Raw genomic sequence first — 10,599 nt, forward strand, 5'->3', positions numbered from 1 at the left:
TTGCTGAAATGACCAAAGATGGTTGTCAGGATTATTATCTTCATTTATAGAACATGCATGATCAGAACATATTCTATAGCCATTTAAACTAGTAATAAACTTGGATAAAATAAGAAAATGAATAACTGCTCCATTCACATTTTTATTTGACACTGCTTCACAGATTTACATATTAAGAATATCTTTAGACTATCTAAGATTAACTGTAGAAGTAAGGTAAGCCCCTTGCTTTGTTTGTTTCTTCCAAACCGGTCTACATGGACTGCTAATCATCCTCTCTGCAGGCCCAGAGTAAACATACCATCAACATTAGCTTAGTGCTAGCAGCTCAGGGAGCAAGCTGCAGGTGATTCAGTCAAGACTGGTGAGGAGATGTGTGATGTAAGCTACAATGGCATGCTAACGTCAACCTTTTACCTTGTATCAAGCCACATAGTATGTTCACTAGCAAGCTAACGTTAGCAAACGAGCGCTAGCTAGCGTTAGCACGTTCGCAAGCTAGCGGTTAGCACTGTCGCTAACAGCAGCAAGCTAACACGCCATGTGGCTCGACACAGGCCGTGACAATGATAAAGCACGAGATAACACGAGCTAAACCACCACGTGAATCGACTGTCCTTAACCAGAGGGCCTGCTAGCATAGCTCACCTCACTCATCTCCTTCAGTCTTCACCACCTGGAGCTAGCTCCGTTTTATACTTACACATATAAATGACACGTTCTCATCTACTAGAGTCTTAACAGAATCACCTGTAGCTAGCTCCGTTTTATACTTACACATATAAATGACACGTTCTCATCTACTAGAGTCTTAACCGAATCACCTGGAGCTAGCTCCGTTTTATACTTACACATATAAATGACACGTTCTCATCTACTCCAGTCTGCACCGAATCACCTGGAGCTAGCTCCGTTTTATACTTACACATATAAATGACACGTTCTCATCTACTAGAGTCTGCACCGAATCACCTGGAGCTAGCTCCGTTTTATATTTACACATATAAAAGCTTACCTGGTGGTGTTTAATCCTTCATCCTTCATCGGTGCATGCTCTCTGCCTGTCTGTTTAAAGGTCCACGCACCTGGTCCTTGACGTTGGCACGCCCCCCCCCCGACGTCACTCCCACGCGGGAAAAAACAGCCAATCACAAGAAAGGGCGTGAAATTGTCACGTGTGTATCGAAATGTGTATCAAACTGCACCAGCATCCTCACGCCGATAGATGTCGCTGTTCTATACACTGGGATACACAAAAACTAGGTCAGGTGGTAAAAATGGACTTTGCACGAAAAAGAGAGGGTATGTTAGTTAGACAGTTTTAAGACGTTTAAGCTCTTTGTTTTAGCCGGACCTCGGCATGGTCCGGCTAATCCCAAAAGTCCGGCTGTTGCGTATTCAGGTGTAAAGTCCGGACACACACACACGCACACACACGCGCACGCACACGCACACGCACACGCACACGCACACGCACGCACACACGCACACGTCCATCGAAGCCGATGATGACGTCCACTTCTGACTTTCAGCGGTGAGTCTTCTGGTGGCTGTATAGTCCTATCCTGGACCCTCAGGTCTTGTCGCAGGTGGGACATGTGTATGTAGGAGTGGTGGTCCTGGCAACCTTGGTTGTTTTTCTTGTATGCCTTCTTTCCTGCCTCCTGGCTGTCCTGTCCTCCTCCAGTGCTGTGGTCCCGTCTTGGCACATCTGACGCCAGGTGTTACGGTCAGCAGCCTCCAGGTCCGCTGGTCTGATTTTACATTTCTTTAGCGCTGTTTTTATCTGGTCTTTATAGCGCTTCTTCTGCCCTCCAGCAGAGCGCTGGCCTTGGGCGAGCTGGCCACACACACTTAGTGAGGCAGCCGGTTGAGGGGCATCCTTATAACATCCTTATAACGTGCCCCAGCCATCGTAGCTGGTAGTGGTGATGGAGGCCTCCATGCTCCTGCTCTCCTGAGGATCTGGTAGTGGTGATGGTGGCCTCCATGCTCCTACAGCCTGCTCTCCTGAGGATCTCGGTGTGTGGCACTCGGTCACGCCAAGTGATTCCTAGCATTCGCTGGAGACAGCGGATGTGAAAATGCTCCAGGGCTTTCCCATGGCGGCTGTAAGTGACCCAGGCTTCACAACTGTACAGGAGGGTGGTGATGCAAACTGCTTGATACACAGAGATTTTTGTATGGAGGTATAAGTTCTTGTTTTGAAAGACCCGGCGCCTGAGTCTCCCAAAGGCAGCTGATGCTTGTTTGATTCTGTTCTGGACCTCATTGTGGATGTCATTGTCCTCAGAGGAGACTCCCGAGGTATTTGAATGATGGTACTACAGACAGATGCTTATCATTGATGCTGAAGATGGGTGGCGTGGTGGGATGTTGGTGCTCCACTGACAGACTACCTCTGTTTTGGTGATGTTGGTGGTCAGCCCCATCCTGCTGGAAGCCTTCACAGCTGCATCCAGGACAGCCTGGAGGTCTGTGGAGTGTGAGCCACCAGAGCGCAGTCATCTGCATACTGCAGCTCAAGGACCCTCACTCTGTGCAGCTTGGTGGTGGCCTGCAGCCTCCTGATGTTAAAGAGGTTGCCATCGAGCCGATAGACTACTGTCACCCCGCTGTTGTCCTCAATGTCCTTATGGAGCAGCTGGGTGACGCAGAGGAGGAAGATGTTAAAGAGCTGGTGCTAGGACACACCCCTGCCTGACCCCTGTGCACACAGGGAAGGAGGCAGACTCTTGTCCTCCTATTGTCACCCTAGCATTCATACCATCATGAAACTGTCGGAGGATGTTGACAAACTTGTTAGGGCATCCAAACCGGAGCAGGATGTCCCACAGTAGGTCTCTCTGCACAGTGTCGAAGGCTTTGGAGAGGTCGACAAAAGCCATAAACAGGTCTTGATGTTGCTCCCTGCACTTTTCCTGAAGCTGCCGGGCTGTGAAGACCATGTCGACTGTGCTCCTGTTCTTCCTAAAGCCACACTGTGACTCTGGGAGCCTCTGTGATGTTGAGGAGCCTCTGCAGCAGCACCGTGGCCAGGACCTTACCAGCAACAGCAAGGAGTGCTGTCCCCCTGTGGTTGCCACAGATGGTCTTGTCACCTTTGTTCTTATATATAGTGACAATTTTGGCATCTCTCCATTGCTGTGGGATGTTTTCATCAGCCCATACTTTAGTGATGTGTTGATGTAGCGCTCTTGTACAGAGGTAACCACCCTGTTTAAGCAGCTCCGCAGGGATATGGTCCATGCCAGGAGACTTGTTGTTCTTCAGAGAGCGGACGGCTGACAGGACCTCCAGGTCGGGGGTTGGTTAAGGTTGTCAATCGGTGGAAGTTCAGGCAGTTGATCCAGGATGGTGCGGTCTGCTTCAGAGGCCTGATGAAGCAGGGTATTAAAATGTTCAGCCCACCTCTCCAGTATACTGCTCTGGTCTTTTAGGACTCTGAGCCCATCTGCGGTTTTAACAGGAGTGATGCAGTGGTTTGTTGGGCCGTAGATAGATTTGACTGCATTGTAAAAGTTATGCATATCATTTCTATCAGCGAAAGATTGGATTTCCTGTGCCTTCTCTGTCCACCACTTGTTTTGCATTGTCCGTAGGGTCTTTTGCACTTCACGCCTCGCCCTCTGCCATTGCTGTCTGGCGGTGCTCAATGAGGGGGTTTTCAGGGTTGCCTGGTGTGCTTTGTGCATGACGTTCAGTGAGTTACGGATGGTGTCTGAGTTATTGTCAAACCAGTCCTGGTGGTTTTTGGTCTTATAGCCGATTGTGTGGGCTGCTGCTTCATGAAGGGCTGAGCTGATAACGGTCCACTGTAGCTCTGTGTCATTCTCTCCTCTCAAGGTGAGTTCAAGCTCTTCAAGTGTTTCAGCCAGGGAGCATCGGAACTCATTTCTTGTGCTGGTATCTTTCAGACGGGCAGTCTAAGCGTCTCCCACTGACCCCACGTTTCCGCATGGGGGCGACGCTCATGTGCACTTTGGCCACGATCATCCTGTGGTCTGTCCAGCATTCTGCACCTCTCATGGAGCGGCATATGAGAACGACTTTCATGTCACACCGACTCACGATGACATAGTCAATCAGGTGCCAATGTTTAGAGCGTGGGTGCATCCATGATGTTTTATATTTGGTCTTTTGCTGGAAGATGGTGTTGGTTATTGTCAGGTTGTGCTCAGAGCAGAGTAAGTAATCTCATGCCATTTGAGTTGGCCTGACCAATACCATGCCTGCCAAGCACTCCTTTCCATATCCTGTCACTCTGCCCCACACGAGCATTGAAGTCCCCAAGGAGGAGGATCTTGTCGGTCTTGGGGATCCGGTGGAGAGCCTCATCCAGTGACTGATAGAATGAGTCTTTAACCTCAGTGTCGGATGGCAGTGTTGGCGCATACACACTAAGAAGTGGAGCAAAGCGGTTCTTCGCCAGGGGGATACGGAGGGTCATCAGTCTTTCACTGATGCCCACAGGTGTTTCAGTGAGTCTTGGTAGCAGTGTGTTCTTGATGGCCAGTCCCACACCGTGCAGATGTTGTCCACCTGGGGGATAGCCTTTCCAGAAGTAGGTGTAACCAGACCCTTCCTCTATCAGCGACCCTTCATCAAGGAGCCTGGTCTCGCAAAGTGCGGCGATGTCGATGTTGTAACGCCTCAGCTCGGCCGCAATCAGTGCTGTTCTTCTGTGAGGTCTTTCGGTTCTGCCATAGGAGTCCAGGAGGGTTCTTACGCTCCATGTTGCCAGTTTTAGGTTTTGGGTTTTTTCTTCTGTTTCGACCGCAGAAGTGGAATGACCCGACAGGTGCGGTAGCCTGTCCAGGTGCGAGTTGAGTGGGCATTTTTTAGGCCACCTTTTCTAGGCCCCTCCTCGGATTGAGGTGAGCAGTGTGGTCCCTAAATAGGGGCTGCTCAGTCACACAGGGTGCTGCCCAGATCAGCTGCCACTCAGTCCCAGCTGATAGCGACCAATATCCTGTGCCGCTGACGTGCAGGGCTCTGACTAGAAGCTCCCAGTCTATTCAAACCTGCCCCAACGCCGCCAGTCTTCAACCAGATGTGGATCCAGAGTATTCACCGCGGTCAGAGGGATACCTGCGCAAAGAGATTATTTAGAGTGCCGTTGGAGGCGCGCTATCCCCAGTAGCACTACCTTCGCCATGGTGAGGTACATCTGGTGGCATGGGTGAGCCCAGGACGACCAGCTCCCCATCCTGGCTGCAGGAGGCTGCCGGGTCCTGGCTCTGTTTAGGCCCGCCTACTGCGCACCGCCAGCGCATTGCTTTTCTGTCGGGGTCTGCTCCCTGAGCCCTGCCTCAAGAGGCTAACCCACAAGGCAGTGGGGCTATTTGCCCATAGCTGGGGCAGTGGTTGATGGGTGCCAGGGCATGTCCACCTTGTGGTGGGCCTGCACACCGCATCTCTGGGGCCCACTGCTGCTCCCAGATCCCCTGCAGTTTAGCCTGGGACCGCGGGGTACCCAGTTACCATGTGTGGCCGCGAGGAGGCACTGCAGGAGTCTTGGTGGTGGAGAGGCTCTGGACTGGCAGAGGAGGCTCAGCTCTCGGCTCCTCTTTTCACCCCCTATGAGGGAGCTAGCCAGCGGCGGTAGCTGAAAGCAGAGAGTTGCAAGCAGAGGGCAGCATGCAGCATGCAGCATGCAACATGCAGCATGCACTAACTACAAGCACTTCTGCACTACTGCACTAGACGCTTCACAGCCACCCTGTGTGATGATCACACACACACAAACTCTGTGCTGTGGATTAACGGCCCCTATAGGCTCCATATTCTACCATGAAACCTCTCTCTCTCTCTCTCTCTCTCTCTCTGAAGTGCAGCGCAGACGGGCGGCGGGCTAATGGGTCAAGGCAGGGAGTGGAACCCGTGACGTCACGCCGCTTTGACCCCAAGCCCATGATGAAGTGTTGGAGTCTTCTTCCTCCCTCCAGGATGACCTTTGAGGAGAGCCGGCCTGTGATTGGCCAAGGAGACGGAAGGGAAATGTCAGGGCTGAGTGAGAGACAGAGAGAGAGAGAGATAGTGTGTGTCTGTCTGTCAAAGGAACATCTCATGAAGAACAACGTACATGAGGAGATGGAGAAGGTCTGCGTGATGGAGAAGGTCTGCGTGATGGAGAAGGTCTGCGTGGTGGAGAAGGTCTGCGTGGTGGAGAAGGTCTGAGTGATGGAGAAGGTCTGCATGATGGAGAAGGTCTGCGTGATGGAGAAGGTCTGAGTGATGGAGAAGGTCTGTGTGGTGGAGAAGGTCTGAGTGATGGAGAAGGTCTGAGTGATGGAGAAGGTCTGAGTGATGAGAAGGTCTGCGTGGTGGAGAAGGTCTGAGTGATGGAGAAGGTCTGCATGATGGAGAAGGTCTGAGTGATGGAGAAGGTCTGTGTGATGGAAAAGGTCTGCATGATGGAGAAGGTCTGAGTGATGGAGAAGGTCTGCGTGGTGGAGAAGGTCTGAGTGATGGAGAAGGTCTGTGTGGTGGAGAAGGTCTGAGTGATGGAGAAGGTCTGAGTGATGGAGGTCTGCGTGATGGAGAAGGTCTGCGTGGTGGAGAAGGTCTGAGTGATGGAGAAGGTCTGCGTGGTGGAGAAGGTCTGAGTGATGGAGAAGGTCTGTGTGGTGGAGAAGGTCTGCGTGGTGGAGAAGGTCTGAGTGGTGGAGAAGGTCTGCGTGGTGGAGAAGGTCTGAGTGATGGAGAAGGTCTGAGTGATGGAGAAGGTCTGCGTGGTGGAGAAGGTCTGAGTGATGGAGAAGGTCTGCGTGGTGGAGAAGGTCTGCGTGGTGGAGAAGGTCTGAGTGATGGAGAAGGTCTGAGTGATGGAGAAGGTCTGCGTGGTGGAGAAGGTCTGAGTGATGGAGAAGGTCTGAGTGATGGAGAATGTCTGCGTGGTGGAGAAGGTCTGAGTGATGGAGAAGGTCTGCGTGGTGGAGAAGGTCTGAGTGATGGAGAAGGTCTGAGTGATGGAGAAGGTCTGCGTGGTGGAGAAGGTCTGAGTGATGGAAAAGGTCTGCGTGATGGAGAAGGTCTGAGTGATGGAGAAGGTCTGCGTGGTGGAGAAGGTCTGAGTGATGGAGAAGGTCTGAGTGATGGAGAAGGTCTGCGTGGTGGAGAAGGTCTGAGTGATGGAGAAGGTCTGCGTGATGGAAAAGGTCTGCGTGATGGAGAAGGTCTGCGTGATGGAGAAGGTCTGCGTGATGGAGGTCTGAGTGATGGAGAAGGTCTGCGTGTTGGAGAAGGTCTGAGTGATGGAGAAGGTCTGCGTGGTGGAGAAGGTCTGAGTGATGGAGAAGGTCTGTGTGGTGGAGAAGGTCTGCGTGGTGGAGAAGGTCTGAGTGGTGGAGAAGGTCTGCGTGGTGGAGAAGGTCTGAGTGATGGAGAAGGTCTGAGTGATGGAGAAGGTCTGCGTGGTGGAGAAGGTCTGAGTGATGGAGAAGGTCTGCGTGGTGGAGAAGGTCTGCGTGGTGGAGAAGGTCTGAGTGATGGAGAAGGTCTGAGTGATGGAGAAGGTCTGCGTGGTGGAGAAGGTCTGAGTGATGGAGAAGGTCTGAGTGATGGAGAATGTCTGCGTGGTGGAGAAGGTCTGAGTGATGGAGAAGGTCTGCGTGGTGGAGAAGGTCTGAGTGATGGAGAAGGTCTGAGTGATGGAGAAGGTCTGCGTGGTGGAGAAGGTCTGAGTGATGGAAAAGGTCTGCGTGATGGAGAAGGTCTGAGTGATGGAGAAGGTCTGCGTGGTGGAGAAGGTCTGAGTGATGGAGAAGGTCTGAGTGATGGAGAAGGTCTGCGTGGTGGAGAAGGTCTGAGTGATGGAGAAGGTCTGCGTGATGGAAAAGGTCTGCGTGATGGAGAAGGTCTGCGTGATGGAGAAGGTCTGCGTGATGGAGGTCTGAGTGATGGAGAAGGTCTGCGTGTTGGAGAAGGTCTGAGTGATGGAGAAGGTCTGCGTGGTGGAGAAGGTCTGCATGGTGAGTACTGCATCCCTCCACTCGTCAGGTAAAGCAACAACATCTACAACCATTCGGTGGTCCCTGGTCCTGGTGGATCACAGAACTGGTCCGGTCTTCATGGGACCTGAAGGAGCATTCCGCTCCGTGGTGGTCTTGAGGGTCTAAGGGACTCCGTGGTGGTCTTGAGGGCTTAAGGGACTCCGTGGTGGTCTTGAGGGCTTAAGGGACTCCGTGGTGGTCTTGAGGGCTTAAGGGACTCCGTGGTGGTCTTGAGGGCTTAAGGGACTCCGTGGTGGTCTTGAGGGCTTAAGGCACTCCGTGGTGGTCTTGAGGGCTTAAGGGACTCCGTGGTGGTCTTGAGGGCTTAAGGGACTCTGTGGTGGTCTTGAGGGCTTAAGGGACTCCGTGGTGGTCTTGAGGGCTTAAGGGACTCCGTGGTGGTCTTGAGGGCTTAAGGGACTCCGTGGTGGTCTTGAGGGCTTAAGGCACTCCGTGGTGGTCTTGAGGGCTTAAGGGACTCCGTGGTGGTCTTGAGGGCTTAAGGGACTCTGTGGTTGTCTTGAGGGCTTAAGGGACTCCGTGGTGGTCTTGAGGCTCTAAGGGACTCCGTGGTGGTCTTGAGGCTCTAAGGGACTCCGTGGTGGTCTTGAGGGTTTAAGGGACTCTGTGGTGGTCTTGAGGGCTTAAGGGACTCTGTGGTGGTCTTGAGGGCTTAAGGGACTCCGTGGTGGTCTTGAGGGCTTAAGGGACTCCGTGGTGGTCTTGAGGGCTTAAGGGACTCTGTGGTGGTCTTGAGGGCTTAAGGGACTCCGTGGTGGTCTTGAGGGCTTAAGGGACTCCGTGGTGGTCTTGAGGGCTTAAGGGACTCTGTGGTGGTCTTGAGGGTTTAAGGGACTCCGTGGTGGTCTTGAGGGCTTAAGGGACTCCGTGGTGGACTTGAGGGCTTAAGGGACTCTGTGGTGGTCTTGAGGGCTTAAGGGACTCTGTGGTGGTCTTGAGGGTTTAAGGGACTCCGTGGTGGTCTTGAGGGCTTAAGGGACTTTGTGGTAGTCTTGAGGGCTTAAGGGACTCTGTGGTGGTCTTGAGGGTTTAAGGGACTCCGTGGTGGACTTGAGGGCTTAAGGGACTCTGTGGTGGTCTTGAGGTCTTAAGGGACTCTGTGGTGGTCTTGAGGGTTTAAGGGACTCCGTGGTGGTCTTGAGGGCTTAAGGGACTCCGTGGTGGTCTTGAGTTTAAGGGACTCTGTGGTGGTCTTGAGGGTTTAAGGGACTCCGTGGTGGTCTTGAGGGCTTAAGGGACTTTGTGGTGGTCTTGAGGGCTTAAGGGACTCTGTGGTGGTCTTGAGGGTTTAAGGGACTCCGTGGTGGACTTGAGGGCTTAAGGGACTCTGTGGTGGTCTTGAGGGCTTAAGGGACTCTGTGGTGGTCTTGAGGGTTTAAGGGACTCCGTGGTGGTCTTGAGGGCTTAAGGGACTCCGTGGTGGTCTTGAGGGCTTAAGGGACTTTGTGGTGGTCTTGAGGGCTTAAGGGACTCTGTGGTGGTCTTGAGGGTTTAAGGGACTCCGTGGTGGACTTGAGGGCTTAAGGGACTTTGTGGTGGTCTTGAGGGCTTAAGGGACTCTGTGGTGGTCTTGAGGGTTTAAGGGACTCCGTGGTGGACTTGAGGGCTTAAGGGACTCCGTGGTGGTCTTGAGGGCTTAAGGGACTCTGTGGTGGTCTTGAGGGCTTAAGGGACTCTGTGGTGGTCTTGAGGGTTTAAGGGACTCCGTGGTGGTCTTGAGGGCTTAAGGGACTCCGTGGTGGTCTTGAGGGCTTAAGGGACTCTGTGGTGGTCTTGAGGGTTTAAGGGACTCCGTGGTGGTCTTGAGGGCTTAAGGGACTCCGTGGTGGTCTTGAGTTTAAGGGACTCTGAGGTGGTCTTGAGGGTTTAAGGCATGTGGCCCCGAGGCCCCGAGCTGGAAGCCCCTCCCCCTCCCCCCCCCTCCCCGCGGGATGGAGAGCTTCGGAAAAGGAGTCCAAGAGTCTCTAAACACAGCAGGAGGTGCAGCAGCAGAGGCTGAAGGAATATTTATATATAAATATATATATTAATGTTCTGAAGCAACACCAGGAGTTAGAGGTCCTCAACCATCCACAGATAAGCTCCTCCCCCTCCTCCTCCTCTTCCTCCACCTCCTCCAGTTTGTATTTCTGCGTTTAGAGCTCAGTGGATGTTTAACCTGAGGGGGAAATGTATTATATATAAATATATTTATATAAATAAATAAGTTTATATAAATAAATATATATATATAAATATATTTATATATATATATATATAAAGACAAAATATATCCAAATATACAGAATATATTTGTATAAATTTAATTTTTCGCATCAGGATGAGGGGAAGAGAGAGGGAGGATAAACAGGGGGAGGAAGGAGGGAAGAGAGAGGGAAGATAAACAGGGGGAGGAAGGAGGTTCTCCTCACAGACCCTCTGGTTCTCCTCTGGTTGTGTTCCGTGTGTTAATAAAGACTTTCTGTGTTAAATAGTTTTAATATTAATTTGAAATAAACAGATTCAATTATTACATTTTAAAATCTGAACGACTTCAGAACCTTTAGGACAGGGTTCTGTGTATCGAACCTTTAGGACAGGGTTC

At 51.9% G+C, this 10,599-nt stretch overlaps 1 protein-coding gene across 3 annotated transcripts in view; it reads right to left on the reverse strand.

The window, feature by feature from the left end:
• Window positions 1-10,328: 10,328 nt before the first annotated feature.
• rbm46 (RNA binding motif protein 46) overlaps window positions 10,329-10,599 on the reverse strand; it is a 12,133-nt gene continuing 11,862 nt past the window's right edge. For all 3 annotated transcript variants that reach the window (XM_056443383.1, XM_056443382.1, XM_056443384.1), the window contains one exon: window positions 10,329-10,599. This exon is cut by the window's right edge and continues 933 nt beyond it. The gene's annotated coding sequence lies outside the window, so the exon portion shown is untranslated.

The sequence above is a fragment of the Pseudoliparis swirei genome, chromosome 21 (genome assembly GCF_029220125.1).
Source record: "Pseudoliparis swirei isolate HS2019 ecotype Mariana Trench chromosome 21, NWPU_hadal_v1, whole genome shotgun sequence".
In the NCBI taxonomy this organism is placed as follows: Eukaryota; Metazoa; Chordata; class Actinopteri; order Perciformes; family Liparidae; genus Pseudoliparis; species Pseudoliparis swirei.